Genomic DNA, 15,789 nt, shown 5'->3' with positions numbered 1-15,789 from the left:
GCTGCCCTCTGCAAACACCGCGCCAGGGGTGCGGGCTCCCGCGGCCCGGCGGCGCGCACAGCCGCGCCCGCGAGCAAGCCCGGGGAGCGCGCTGCAGCCTGGAACGCCCTAAAACCAACCAACCGTACGTATCTGTTGGGAGGAAATCCGACCCTCCGGGAACAGTGAGCTGGGCGAGCCCATTCCTGCCTGGGCTTAAAAATGCATTCTCCATCTGCTGAGAAAGCCTCGGGCTCCAGGCGGCGGGGTCCGGCCCCTCTGAGTTGTCGGGAGCCCTGCAGACACCGCGATACCCGGGGGACCCTCGCTCCGACCTGCCCCACCCCTCAGACACACACCAGTGCTCCCTGGCATGGGGTCTTCCTTTCAAGGCCCCCTCACCTATTCCAGCCTTCCCTCCCTGGAGGCGAAGCTCTGTCGAGTTCAAAGAAAGAAGCCTATTTTCTATATAATTCAGTTTGTGCAAAAGAACTTGGAACACGGACGACAGGGTACACGGACACCGACATCCTCACACTACCGGTGAAACGTAAAAACAAAACCAAAATCAAAACCCACAGATTAAACCTTTTTGGAGGCAATTTTGACATTTAATGCATTTACAGTTATTCCGTTTGTTCCCACAATCTCACTTCTTGAAACTTTTCCTACACAATGCATTCAAAAAAAGTATTTGCTACGTCATTTTGGTGATAATGAAAAAGTAGAAATAACCCAACCCTCCATTATTATATAAATAAAATGGTTAAATAAATAATGAGCATACATATCAAGAAATACTTTACATAAAAGGAGATCTGTGTATTCACAAACAGGTCCAAGCTTACATTAAATGAAAGAGTAAGCCCTAAAAAACAGTATACATGGTATGATTCCACATTTGTTAAAGTGTAGAAAGAAATTGTAAGTAAATGTCTGCAACTCACTTGGATGTGATTAGTGACTTTTTATTTCATGGATAATTATATAGGAAATATATGTATATTTTCATATGCACATACATCTTGAGGAATATATACCCAACTATTACATTATTTATCTTTGGGGTGATGGTGAAGGGGTGTATGTGGACCATTAACTGGGCATGCTTATACATTTCTTCGAAGTTTGATTTTTTTTTAGTAAGCATGCATTAGTTTTGTATTTCACACACATGAAACAATAAAGATTTTTAAAATTGCACCCCTTCCTCATCCTGAGACCACGAGATTATTATCACTTGTCCACTTCTCTCTGATCTTTTTATTACTATGCAATTTTTCCTTCAACCTCTGTTGTACACTATCCAAGAAACTTGCATTCCTTTCACTTCAACATACAAATTGCCTGTTTCATATGTGCAAATGGTTTCCAAAATCCCTTAAACCAAAAGAATGAAAGAAGTGAGAATATTACTTCCACTTAATCTATTCATACAATTCAAATGAAAAGATTAAGTGCAGTATTTTTTGGCCCTGGAAAGCATTACAGTTTTTAATACATTACTTCTCAAGTTCTGTGTAGATGTGGCCTGTTTTGTCCTCTAGCAGCACAAATTCTCTCTCGATGCAGCAAATGATGAGAGCAGATCTTTAAAACACGGTTTTTGTTTCTATTTAATCCAGGAAGGCTTCATACTTTATGGAGGAAATAGCATTGGAAAGTCGCACAGGATTTCCAGGGACTGGAAATTTCCAGGAGTTGGAGTAGGAAGGGCACTCTCAGTTGAAGGAAGGACACTGTGAAAGTGGCTAGGAGAGGAGAATGTGACTTGGAACATGGGCTGGATTCTGGGATTGTTTAAATCAGTCTGAGTGTGCTCCCAGAAACATGAGCTCAGTTCATACCATGGGAAATGAGCATGGCCACATTTCAAACATGCAGAAATGATGGAGTTGTCTGGCATGTCAAAATATTCATACAGAAAAATGGCACCCAGTAGCAATAAGCTGAGAGATTCCACCCCCACCAAGATGTCGGATGTAGTTCTTATTTACACATAAAACATCATATTTCCTTAGGCAAAAATCTCGGGATATTACAGGATCACACATACAACTCAGGATTTTTGCTCAGACCCCTGACATCCCTCTCCTTTTCATATGCATTAATACCATCAGTGTAAAATGCAAGTTCTCTGGAATAAACTACCTGGGTCCCAGTCCTGACTTTGCCAAATATTAGCTTATGACTTTGATCAAGTTATTTAACTCCTCTGTGCTCCAACTTCATTAGCTCAAATGGAGAGAACTACACTACTCATTTTACAATATGTTATGCAGTTTAAACAAGACAATGTATATAAAGCTTTTAGAGCACTAAGCTCTTTAGAATACAAATGTAGCCTTAGAATATAAAGCTTTCTAGAATACAAAGTTTAATAAAAGTTATCCACAATTATTACTTACTCTTTTACTCCCCCTCAAAAAGCTTATTCTTCCCCCATTCTCCACTGCCATCTCCACATTCTCCACATTATCTTAGGTCCGTCCCTTATTTAATGGAGAGTCTAACAGTGGCTCTTCGCCTGCTGTTTGCCTTGTCTCTCACATCTAGTGGGACGCAAATGATTGTGCTGTAGTCTGAAGAACACCTAATCGGAAACCTGGATTCTGTTCTCCCTCTTCTGCGATACTTTCTGAATTTCTTAAACAACCTTATTGACATATGTTTTATACATCATAACACTCACCCATTTCAGATGTACAATTCAATCATTTTTAGTAGCTTTATGAAGCGGTGCAACCATCACGATAAATCGGTTTTAGAACATTTTCATTCTTCCCACTAAGATCCTTCATGCCCTTCTACAGTTAATCTCCCTTCCCACTTCCAGCCTGAGGCAACAGCTAATCTACTTTCTGTCTCTATAAATTTACCTTTTCTGGACACTTTAGACAGGTGGAATAATAGGTGGTCTCATGTGTCTGACTTCTCTCACTTAGTCTAATTTTTTAGGTTCATCCTGGATGTAGCATACCTTAGCAGTTCAATGCTTTCGGTTTTATCACCTAGAAAATCAGGTTGATTTCTGCCATGTCTATAGGAATTACATTATATAACAATATGGATAATATATAATTAAAGCTAACTATTATTACACCTACATTATTCTAGGCACTGGGCTAAGTGCTTTATTTGCATCATAGAACTTAAACTTCACAACAGCCTTATGGGCAATCTAGATGATATTATATCCATTTTTGAGTCGAGGAAACTTAAGTTTCGACACGTGAACAGACTTGCCCAAGGTCACAAAGCAAGTAGGTGGCAGAGTGGGGACTCAAATCTAAGTCTGTGTGACTCCAGAGCTAAAGCCAGAGTTACCTTGCACTTCAAAAGTAACAAACGTCTTTGTGTTGTACCCTTCCCTCATCACAAAAACAAAACCCAGGAAATATTCATATTAACCCCATCAAACAGATGGAGAAATGGCCAGAGCTTCGGCAGTCGGCAGTCGTAAATTCCCACTCCTATGTAAAGAATTGCTATTCCATCATTTTCTCCATCCCTGATTGCTGCTCCTGTTCTGAGCACATCGAGCTCCAAAGTAGTAGTACCTCTCTAAGGGTTTATGATGAGCCCAAGCCCCCACATTTATGCTGAGCCTCAGGAGACATTCACCTTCAAACATATGTTATTATTGCGAATGTATTACTAGTATTTGTTTTAGTAATAATAAATACTGCCACAGCCGTGCTCCAAATCTCTCCTATAATTTCTGAGATACACCCAAGCCACCCTCATTTGTCACAGAAGGAAGTGTCCTCATAGTGAACACTAACCCCCCCTCATCCCACAGCAGAAGCCCAGAGGTCACAGGAGGTGCCTGGGTATTCTGTGAGAGGATAGGGGTGGGAACCCAAGTCTCCAGTCCCTTGACAAGATCCAGGAGAAGCAAGGACTCAGACAAACCCCATCCCTGCTCAACAGTGGCTAACTTAGATAATGGGGCCTCTTGTTGATAGCAATGTATTGGCTGTGTGTAATGCTCTTTCACAGCATCATTTATTTGTTGAATGAAAACAACTATTTGTTGGTGTTAGATATTAGGTCAGTGGCTCTGCTTGGAGGGTAGTGAGGTGCTGGCTACCTTCTGTTTCTTGATCTGTTGCTAATTATACAGGAGTGTTCACTTTGTGATATTTTGTTGACCTGATGTTTTATGCACTTTTTTGTACATATTTCAATAGAATGTATCCAAAAAGACATAAATAAAAAAATAAATATCCTAGAATGAAAGAGCCTAGGGCACTGCCTGTCATACAGTAGGTGGGTATGACATACGTGTTCATTGAATAAATGATCTCATTTGATCCTATTAGGAGGGATAAGCAAAAGTGGAGAGTATTGTTACTGTTGTCATTAACCTTTCCTCCCACATTAGAAGTCCCAGGACTTTGCCCAGGTCACGCAGTTTATTAAGTGGCAGAGCCGGCAGCCTCCGTCCCTCTCCCCGAGACAAAAAAAGAGGGGATCCCCGCCCCATTTCGATGTCGCCGCCGCGCACCGGCCGTCCGCAGCCGTTGGTGAGGCGAGGCGGGCGGAGGAGGCCTGGCGACCCGAGGCGCCTCTGGCAGCCCGCAGCCCCGGCCTGGTCGGGGACGAGGCATCGGCACGCCGCAGCTCTGCCCGCGGGGTCCCCAACGGCTCCAAGCCCCGGATCTCTAGCGCTCTGGGTCCGTCAGTCCACCAGCGTCTTGACCGTCTCGGCATCCACCTCCACGCCCTGGTCCCCTGCCCTGAGCGGCGGTGCCATCTGACCCGCCCAGGAAAAAAAGACTCAGTTTCTCATCTCTATTGGATATCCTCCGCAGGATGTGATGGTGGCAGGGGGGAAATACAGAAATCTAAGAACGATACAGCTTTTTCTATGGGAATCACAGACCAAAGCCTCCCACTTAGGCTCCCCTTTACCTTGACTTAACTGCACAAGTTCACCTATGGACCCAGTTCAGAGTGGCTGAGAGGGGGGCTCCCTAGTCACACAGATCCTGGCCTCTGCCAACCAGCTGTGGGAGCTTGCACAAGTCACTTACCCTCTGCCTCAGTTTCCTCATCTGTAAAATTGGAATGACAACAGAGCCCAACTCCTAGGAGTGTTGTGAGGGTTAAATGAGATAATCCCTACAAAGGACAGCATCTAGAACTTAGTGGCTGCTGGACAGCACTTCCTTTACACACACCCCCCCACCCCCTCCACCTCCCCCAGGCCCCCACCTCCCCCTTTAGCCAAACTGTGTTTGTGCTTGTTTCCCACATCCCCCTTGCATCTCCACCTGAGACAACCCCTTCTCTCTGCCTGTCAGGGTCAGAGACACCCTCTGGGCCCAGGACAAGCACCCCAGCCTCCTTGCTGCCTGCCCCAACGACAGCCCCACAGCCCCACACCTCCTAGCACACTGTTCGTAGTGCTCTGTCCCTGGGTTCTTGTCTCTGCCTTCAGTGCCATCATTCACATAGTTGTATTACCTCATTTTTCTCTCACACACACAAACCCACATATGCACACACTTACAGACTGTTCAGGCTGCTTGAGGGTAAGTACCACCTTGCTGGTGTTAAATGCCAAGTGGTGCCTAACACAGAGCCTGGCTGACTCAATACATGTCTGTTCTGGGGCTGTAGGTAGAGAAGGCCTGCTTCACCTCCTGCCTCCCCTGCCCAACCCCCCCCCCCACCTCCTCCCCTCTTCACTGCAGCTGGTGGTGCTAAAGACTAAGCCTTCACCCCCTCCCCCCAACTCAGAAGCCATATTCACCCTAACCGTGGTGACAGGTTGATGACTCCTATAACAGGCCCCTTTCCTCCTCTGGGGGGTTCCTGCCTGCATGGAGCCTGGTGGAGGGGCCACCAGCAGGGCCGGAAACCTGGGGAGAACGTCTCTGGCTGCCACTGATTTCTGTTACTAGAATTGATGTTTTTCTACAATTACAACCTTCCCTCCTTCATTATGTCTCCTGTGTTCCTGAGGTAGTAAATACCAGGGATATTCATTACATTTCCCATAACTTACTTTCAATGATCAGAAAAGCTTCTATTAATAGACCCACTGTTGACAGGGAATCTGGCTCGGAAGCTCAGAGTGCAGCTTCTAGAGCAGGGGCTACCTGCTTAGCACAGAGATGCCCACCTCCCCAACTTCCCTCCTCTACCCAGCACATTAACGAGAGGCAGCAGTGATTAGCAGTCCAAAACAGGACTCTGGTCCCAATGCCTGGGTTCACTCCTGGATGACCTTGGGAAACTAACTGAACCTGGCTTTGCTTCTGTTTCCCCACCTGTGAGATGGGGATGATGATGATAATAGCTCCTAGAGTTGTTTTGCAGATTAAATGAATTAATATTTGCAGAGTGATTAGCACTCTGTAAGCATTCAATCAGTGATTTTTTTTTTTTTTTTTGTCAAAGACCTAAAGCTTAATACATCTGGAGACTCTGACTCCTAAAGGTGCCTAGCTAGCACTAAATGGTTATAACCTGCTCTAGAGGAGAGACGAAGGATGCCTGTGATAAAAACATACATAAGATTACCCAATTTAACTCTATTCTTATTACTGATATTCAAGCTTGATCGAATTGTCCTTGTGAATTAACCAGTTTCTCTCAATCTTTATCTTCCTTCATTTATGTTGTGTGTGGACACAGTCTGGAAGGAAAACTCAAAAGAGAGAGAGAGAAAGGAGAGAGGGAGATCTGGTTGAGATGGCTGGATTGTGGTAAAATTCTTATTTTAAAATTATTTTCCATTATCATTATAGTAATAATGCCAAATGTTCAATAAACTTTGCCAAATTCATACTTTCCTGGACTTTACAGTTTCCAGAAAATCCAGGTAAGAAGAGGTTGCTTGGAGTCAGGTTGGCTGGGTCTCAGCGCTGGAAGGAAGAGCTGGCTGCAGAGCTATAGGGCCCCTTACTGAATAAGAATCTGCCTCACAGCATCATAGAGACCAGCTCTCACCCCAACATTTACAATAGGCTCTCCCCTCCCTGATACCCTCAACAGCACAGGTTGCACAAAAGCCCAGCCATTTCCCACTTCAAGGCCAGGAATGCCAATGTATACTCAAGGCTGTAGGAAAAGGTGAGGCCCGGATAGCTCCCCCCCCCCCCCGCCCCCAGCATCTATCCTAAACACACACACACACACACACACATATTTCTCCCAGATTCAGTGTGTCTAAAGATTTGGATTATATGCCCTAGAAGCTACAGGCTTGTTCAAAGTCTTCATGAAAGTGTTGCTGTGGAGGTTCAAGACAGCCCTAAGAAGGTGTTCATGATCCAGCTGGCCAGAAAAAACAAAAGAAAACAGAGTCCCCCATCCTGCTCCCCTGGTTCTCTGGACCCCCACAAAGATCATTTCTAGCAAAGCACTCCACTTTTTTCCTAGAAACGCCTTCCTCACAGAGGCCTAAACTGGTGCTTCTCAATTGGGAGATGATTATGGCCCCCAGGGGACATTTGGCAATGTCTGGAGACATTTTTGATTGTCACAACTGGGGTAGAGGCTACTGGCATCTAGTGGATAGAGGCCAGAGATGCTGCCAAAGATCCTACAGTGCATAGGCCACCCTCCACAGCAAAGAATTATCTGGCCCAAAATGTCAATAGTGTCTAGGATGGGAGATCCTGACCTAAACCAAACTCCCACTGCCTTGGAGGATGTAGTCCCTCAGAATTCCTCCAGCTTCTTAAGCAGAGCAAATGGGAGCATCAGGAGGGGAGCCCAAGAGAATCCTTTCTCAGGCCCCACGCTAAGAGTGGGAAGGTCCCAGTAGACTCCTTCCTCCTTCTGCTTTGCCTCCAGAACACAAAACCCTGGCATCTGAAAAGATTAAATAAAACCCATGATTCCCAGCCCCCCAGGCTGCATAACCCTGCCCCTCATATCCTATTTCCCTCATGCACCCCCTCTCTCTTGGAGCACAGTTGGAAATTCGAATTGCAATCTTTACTGTCCAGCCCTCAAAGGCTCGGCCTGCTTCCTCTCCCAGGGACAAAGTCTCCTCAACGTCCTGCCTCCCTTTGAGATGAACCCCCAACCCTGCCTCTTTCACCAACTGTAAGTTTTTCTTCCCCACCTCCTTCTACCCCTCGCCTTCTCTTTCTAATTAAACCACATCCAGGGTGTTGGGAGGGAAGGGGAAAGGATTCTGAAGACTTCCGTGCTGCAGGTTCTGGGGCCTACAGCCTCATGTTTTTTGTGAGGTGCCAACCACGCTGTGACCATTAAACCCCACCGTGGTGGGGGGGATTTTCTCGTTGCTGTTAACCTGGGAGCCAGCTACATCTTGTTTATCAGACTTGTTTTAATTCAGCTTGGTCAGGTTCCAAGTGTTGAGGTGGAGATTAAAGGCAACTGAAGAATCCAATTAGCCGCCCAGTCTTCTTTAAGCCAAAAAATCAGGTCACAAACTAGATCAAAGTGAAATTATTTCTCGACAGCTCTGTTCATTAAGGGGAGGGTGGGAGCTCACACTGCTAAGCTGGGCTCATTATGGGGATTGGCATTTTAAATAGAGTATCTCCCCCAAATTACATGTTTCAGAGGTCGGAGGGAGAAACCGAGATTATCTTACATGAAGTCTCTGTTTGGCTAATAGAAAACAGAAAGCCGAAGAATGAGCATATAACTTCTAGGAAAAGATTGAAACAAGGCCCCAATTTTCCTCGGCCAGAAAACCAAATCTGGAAACTGGAATTGGCAACAATCACTCCCAGCCAGAGAATTCCTCCTCCAGGGAATCTAGAAAGCTGAGAAATCTAGGTTTTCCAGGTGGCCCTGTTCACCCATTTTCCTGAGAGCCCTCCTCTTTCCCTGGCTGGGTGCAGCTGCAAGGGAGGCCCCCCCCCCCCCAACAGCCCAGCCCAGCCTTCCCCCAGCCCCACGATCCAGGCAGCCTTTGAAGAGAAACCACTCACCATTTCTGGATTCTGGGTACCAGGCAGAGTCATTTCCAGCGGCAAGAGACTCCCCCTGGGCCTTTCTGTGTTTCTGTGGGCTCTTCTGAGGGGGCTGGAGAACAGAGGAGGAGGAGAGCAAGGAAGGCCCTGATCAGATTCACTTCCCATTGGGAGGATCAAATATTGGATCGCTCTGAGGGCATTTAGAAACCCTCGATTCTGTGTGGGAGAAAGAGAAAAATTACATTCAAGGGAGCAGTAACAGGACACGTGTCCTCCTCCTTCTGGGAGCACTGATTTTGAATTGAGCCAGGAAATCTACAGAAACAGTGACTTTTTTTCCCCTTCTCCTTCTCCTTGCAAAATTCTGCTTAGCCTCTCAAGCAAGCAGGAACCTCTGGGTTAGAAGATGGCATTTTTTAGGTCCTTCAGGGCCTAAAAATTCATTGGGACAGTGAATGTGGTTAAAGTTTCTTCTATCAGGCTTTGGGTTGTGGCCACTTCTGGAGTCTCTGAAATCTGAACCACTAGTGACACCCTTCCTCAAACGTCTCAGTCTCTCTATCCCATCTAAGTAGTGTCTGGGAGCAAAGCCACTTGCACCTGGAGGCCTGACTCCCTTGAGTTGGGAAAAGATGGCAGAGAGAAAAGGAGACACAAGGGGAGGGAAGAACAATGAGAGGGAGTCTGAAAGCTTTAGTCTGCACCTCTTGCCAGAGTACTGCTGTCCTCAAATTTCTAGCTGCAACATAACTAACCAATTCCCTCCTCCAGGTCTGGAAGCCTTGGCAACTTCACTATGCAGAGGCATCCCAGGCATGGAGTTTACTTTGGGGCTGCAGCCATCCGGGACCCCCAGTGCGCTCCCCCTCTTCCTTTCATCTCCTGTAGCCAGAGCCTGCACCCTCCAGGGAAAGGTTGGGAGCTCACATCTCAGGGAACCGCCCCCACCATTGGTGGATCTGAGGACCTCCAACCCCTGAGCCCGAATAACTGTAGCCCAAAGGGATTCTCCTTGGATGATGCATTTGGAGCAGGAACAAATCACCTCTAGTGGGTCTTGTTTTAATTCTCTGTTTGAGTATTTCCCTCCCTGGGATTATGTCATCCTCCCAGATCCTTCTACACCCGCCTATTCTCCATGCCCTGGGGCCGGCAACAGTGCTGCCAGGCCTCAGAAAATGCGCCCTGGATCCCACACAGATTTTCTTACATGCTCCACAACACGAAATGAGTGCCAAATGTTTTTGTTTTGTTTTAAATCAGCGGCCTGAGTTTCAAAATCTGGTCGTTTCCTAAGGAGAAATGAGAGGACACAGGCCCCGGGTCGGAATGTCGCGCTAAAGGGAGCCAAGACCCAGTGATTCCCGTGGGGAGTCTGCTAGCCTCCAGCAAAGAAGCCCTCGCGGGGTCGGGCACCCCCGACCCGCCTCGCAAGGGCCGCACTCGAGGTGTTTAGCGTCCAGGAATCGCCCAGCCAGACGCGCACCCAGCCTGGGACCAGGGCTGAGCGCCGCCCCCGCGCCACCCCTCGGCCTTGTTGTTTTTGTCCTAAAAGCCTGAGCTGAAACGGAAATTTGGGGAGATGAGGGCTGCTGTTGGCTTGCGAACGTATGCCTTTGTCCCTCAGGGGGCCGGCCACCATCTCGGACTGCTGTCCCTGCGCGGGTCACTCTCATGGCAGGCGGAGCTGCAGCCCGAATATGGGGACCGAAGTGTCTGTGTCGCGGGATGGGAGGTGCCAGCACAAGACCATACAAGGTTCCCGGAGAGCCCCAGGCGCACGCCCTGGCCGGTAGGGTGGGGGGCACTGGCCTGCCCCTGGGCGGGACGTGCCCGCCCGGGGGTGGAGGCGGGGGTCCACCATCACAGCTGTTCTCTTGGCCCCCCAGCACCCGGGACCCAAAATAGCAAGTTCACCCTGGGTCAGCCCTCTGAGAGCCGACCCCGCACCCCACCCCAGCAAGGGCTCGGCGGCCGGCGCCTTTTGAGAACCGCTCACGGGTCCAGGGCCTCGGCCTAGCGATCGCATTTCCACCCGAGCAGCATCTGAGTGGGGTCCGCGGGGGCGCGGAACGCTGCCTGATGGGCTGATGGGGTGGCAGGGAAGGTGCCCAAGAGACCTGCGCAGCCCAGAAGAGCGGGAGTGCCCGACCCTGCCCCAGGCCGGGGCTGCCCGCCGCCGCGAGGGCTCCAGGTCCCCAGCCCCGCCACCTCCCGGTGCCAGGCGCGAGCGCCGGGCCGGCCTCCGAGGACCGCGGGCTCCTCCGCCCGCGCCCGCCGCCCGCTGCGCTCCTCCACCGGCGCTGCTCTCGGCGCGCCCCGACCCTGGCACAGAAGCCGCCCGATGGACATTTCGAATAATACGGGAAAGAAAAAAAACACCAGTTTCTCCGCGTAAACGCTACGAGTTACTCTCAAAGTTTTCCCGGTTTCTCGTAAAGGTGGCCGGGCCGCTTACAGTAAGAACAGAATAATGTTTGCGACTGTACGACATAATTATCTCCAGACTTGCCTCTCCCCCGCTTCCAACTAGAGTTTTCACCAGCGAAAGCGGCTAATGCATTTGCACACATTAAACATTTTGAAAGCATAATTACAGGCTGCAGACAGGCTGGACAATAAAATATCTCGGCTCGATATTTTTGGAAGCCTTTTGCGACGGCTGTGCCTGGAATAAATAACAACCGCTTTCTATGTCCTCGCCCCCCATCTAACACACCCGCTCCACCTCGCCTGTGCTTTTGAGAAGGTGGGGGGCTAGGGACGGGCGGGGCGCGGCGGGCTCTCCCGGGCCTCAGACTCTGCTGCGGGGTGCGCCTGGGCAGGGGTGACTGGAATAAGGAGAAGAAAGTATGTTCTGAGCCCCGGAGGCCGCCCTCCTCATTAGAGGGACTCAAGCGCGGCCCTGTAGACCTCACAGCCTCTGGGCACCGCGCCTTCCCCATCCTCTCCCTACTCAAAGGCTAAAGAGTCTGAAGAAGACGCGGATCGTCCTGTTCCCGCCTCACAACCGCTCTGAGATGAGCATCTCTAGACTGAGCTGGGTCCTGCTCCCTGAGAAGTCTGCAGGAAAAGAGGGAGCTCCCTACTGAAGCAGCAAGACTGGGGGAAGGAAACTGGAAGTGGTTGTTTTCTGTCACGGAGGCCTGGGACACTCTAGCTTCCCTTGAGTCTTAGTTGCCTTGTCTGTAAAATGGAGATGATTATAATAACCTCGAGACCTACTTCACAGGTCGTCATGAGGAAGCACTTAAAAAAAATGTTTTTATTGCCATATAACTTACATATAGCAAAGCATAAAAATCTTAAGCGCCCAGCTCACTGAATTTTTATGTATGTATACACTTGAGTAACTACTAACCCAGATCAAGATACCAAGCATTACCAGCTCCCAAAAGGTTCCACAAAGAAGCACTTTTAAGACTAACTTTAGACATGGATATTATTGTCTCTAACTCAAGAAGTCAACACCCCAGCCAAGTATGTGGAGCTTCTTAACACTTGGAGACAAGAATTGACAAACCAAATTTACACATAAAGGATATTTACTCTTCACATCGTGGCTGGGGGCTCTGGGAATCTCTAGTCTGAAGGAGCATGGAGGGCCCTTGTCTACAAACCCTCCGGCACTGAGGAGTTGGGGGGCAATTGAAGATGAGACTGGAATTCGTTTTGAGACCATCTGTTCTGTTACTGTGAACTGCTGGGGCTTTATATCCTGGGGTGGCATGTTCATTTCCAGGTTAGGGCGAGCCCACTGGAGAAAGGTCTGAGAACCTCTCCCGGGGGATGGGAATCTGAGTGGATGCCTGTAAGGCTGAGTTCTAAGCTTTGGGGTGCCTTATTTCAATGTCTGCCCTGAATCCAAGTCTGGTTTGGAGTGTAGAGGAAATTCCCCAGAGGGATGTTTGGCCAGGAGACAAATGAGGCACCCTATTTTCTGAAGAGTGATACCTCAGTGCCTGACCAATGAAACTGGTGCACGTTACAAACAACGCAAAAGAATTTACAGCAAAATGCGAATTCTCCACCCAACCCTCTGACCCCCAGTTCTCCCCAGAGGAAGCCACTGTTACTGATGACTTGTTTATCCTTCCAGCCCTTATGTACACATCCCCCTTTTTAAACCACACTGGTAGCCCTCACTATACACTCTGCCGTGGCCTTGGATTTCTTTCCTCAATAACTGCCCAAGACAATTCTCCACGCTGAGTGTATTGCTTCAGAAAGTTATGTTCAGGCCTGATGACTCAGCCCAGCTGAAATTCCAGCTAACCTTGTGTGGCCTGGCACTGGAGAAGGGGTTCTAGACCTGAACCTACCTCTAACAGGCTTGGCAACCTTCAAAACAGTCAGCTAACTTGGTTGCACCATCATTACCAGCAATCCTACACCCCACCTTGGGCGACCAGAACCATGCTGGGGGAAATAATCAAGGCACTGATCATGCCTTTGGAACTACAACCATTCTCTGGAGTCAAGGGAAATTGGAAGTGCCTCTTGGAATTTTTAAGTATTCTGTCTAGTAGCTATAAAAACTGTGGTCGGGTCATTAGCCCACCCTGGGTGTCTGCCCCCGATCCTATTTCCTGAGTCCTCTTTGGAGCTGGATGTGATGGCCCTCGTCCTGGCCCCCACCCAGGCCTGGGCAGAGGCGGGAAGGCACAGTGGGGGCCTCAGCCCCAGACCTTGGACCCCGCAGCGTCCGCCAGGAGACGTCGGAGGAAACGCATTTACCACCTGGGCGACCTTGACTGCAGCCGATTAAAGTTTAATCCGAGGTGTGTACTCAGTCTTGCCATGTTATTTAAACACATCAAAGGTCATAAAAAGATTCCAATGGCTTGAGCGGGTCCGACGCGGGCCGCAGGGAGCCAGCGTTTGATTCTGGTGGCTTTCCAGAGCCAGGATTTGGAGCGAGGGGCGGGGAGGGGCCATAAGAATGAGAGAAAAAGGTTTGCTTTCCCAGTGGAAAGCCAGACTTCAGAAAGCGGCAGGGGAAACCGAGTCTCGGCGCCGGGAGCAGACAGCGCCCTTCAATTCCGATTAACTGGGAAGACATCTAGTGGGAAGAGGTCGCAACTGCAGCGGCGCCGTGCGAGGATCCCGTGCCTCTGCCTACTGCGACCTTGACTGCAGCCGATTTGGACTGATGTGGGAGGGCCTAAAAAAGAAGACTCTCTTTCCCTGGCCGCCCGTTCGGAGCACGCGACTGTCTGGAAGATCCCAGGGACGGGACCGGGATCCCACTCAGGCGCTATTTCCACCTCGGAGAGGAAAGGTCCAGCTCTCGTTGGCTTTCCTCTCTCCAGGTTGGGGTCCTAGTCAGTCAACTGAGGGCACGCAGGGCTCAGGACCCCCGGGTTCCCGTCCAACTTTTGTGGGGCTCCTGGATCCAGAGTATGAAATCCTGGAGCGACCGTATGTGGGTTCTCCTCGAGGGTCTTGAGTGACTCTGGGGACCGACAGTTCGTCTCAGAATCCGCGTGAGGCCGGAGGCCCCAAGGCCATCCCACCCAGCTGTAGGTTTTGACCTCTCACCACCTGCGGGCTGTCGTCGGCCAGGAGCATTGCAGAACTGTAGGAGCCCAGCTTCCCAGGACGCGCAAGCGATATTTTCACTGCGTCTCTGTCATGGGGCCGTCAAACCTTGCCCTGTCTGCTTCCTCTTGCATAGACTGTCTAATTTCTATTGAGGACTGGGCATCTCTTTGGACCCTGCGGGAATGAGTGCCACGTATGGAGTTCTGTCTGCTGCCCCAGCACCTCTTCTTAACCTGAAAGGCAGATAGAAAGGCAGGTTCCTGCCAGCCTCCCCATCTGCCTCAGAGATACCAATTGCAGCTTCTCTATTGGCTGCTTTTACTTGTTTAAAGCGGAGTCTTCTTCTTCCGGCCCCACCGGCCACTTTGACTGGGTCTAAGTTCTCCCCTCTTGTTCCATTTATTGTGGCATTATATCATCTGAGGAGAGTCAGGGAGGAAGAGAAGCACCAGCATGCCGTCTGATAATACAGAAGGCCAAGAGATATATATTCACCACATTTCAGTGTGTGAACCCCAAGACTTCGTTGAGCCATAACTGGGTCCCCCAGCAGTCCGCTAACAGACTTTCCAGGCCCCCTGGAGTGGGAACCGCAGAGAACAGTGATGACTGCTGAGAGCTGCCCTCTGTACGTGGACCGCCGGGCTTACATCAGTCCAAGGCTGTCAGAAGTGGCCTCCTCCTTCCTCCTTTTGCCAATCAAATTGCTTTCTCCACATTTACCCATACTCTAGGGCTCGGGGCCTCCCAGATTCTCAAGGAACCTTGTTCTTTGGCTTTGTGTTATCCTTCCTGCCCACCCCCATTGAAAAAAAACCTGCAAATAACGGAAACGGTAGATGAGACCATTCTAGGCAAACGCCTTGAAACTCTTCACCAAGATGTTAGTCAACCAGGTCACACACTGAAGTGCATCCCCAAGGGAGTATAAGAGTTATAGCTCCTTCTGCCCTCCCCTCTTCATCACCTCTGAGCTTTTCCCTCAGGTAGGGAGACTCCTTTAGGTTTTATGAATCCAATACAGACCACTGGAGCACCAGTGGGTGGGGACTGGAAGGAAGGACTGCAGCTGGGTTAACCAGCTTTAATTTCAGGGAATGAAAAACTGAGTCTTGGATACTGGGGCAAAGCACCCTGGGATGCAAGGGCCTGGAGTAGTCCGGGTCCCATGCGAGCTCCAAGGGCTGATGTGTGTGCTTGGAGCAGAGCTGACCTCTCTGACCTCGCTGCACTGACACATGACCCAGAAAGCCCCCTCCCAGCTCACCTGGTTAAGCCAGAACTGGACCCGGTGACTGGATCCTGCAGCCCCAGCCAGCCCCTCTCTGCTCTGCTCCCAGCTCAGGCCCATGAG

General features: G+C 49.5%; 1 protein-coding gene across 6 annotated transcripts in view; it reads right to left on the bottom strand.

The window, feature by feature from the left end:
* Positions 1 to 15,789, bottom strand: part of EVX1 (even-skipped homeobox 1) — a 44,441-nt gene that overhangs the window by 20,473 nt on the left and 8,179 nt on the right. For 5 of the 6 annotated variants that reach the window (XM_070616084.1, XM_070616087.1, XM_070616085.1 and 2 more), the window contains one exon: positions 8,907 to 9,000. The gene's annotated coding sequence lies outside the window, so the exon portion shown is untranslated. Of the gene's footprint in view, positions 1 to 8,906; positions 9,108 to 15,789 lie in introns of those variants that run through there. The other variant, XR_011539171.1, reaches the window with a different exon arrangement.

Source organism: Equus przewalskii, chromosome 4 (genome assembly GCF_037783145.1).
Source record: "Equus przewalskii isolate Varuska chromosome 4, EquPr2, whole genome shotgun sequence".
In the NCBI taxonomy this organism is placed as follows: domain Eukaryota; kingdom Metazoa; phylum Chordata; class Mammalia; order Perissodactyla; family Equidae; genus Equus; species Equus przewalskii.
Note: the sequence above shows the minus strand (reverse complement) of the source record. Positions and strands in the feature narration are given on the sequence as shown.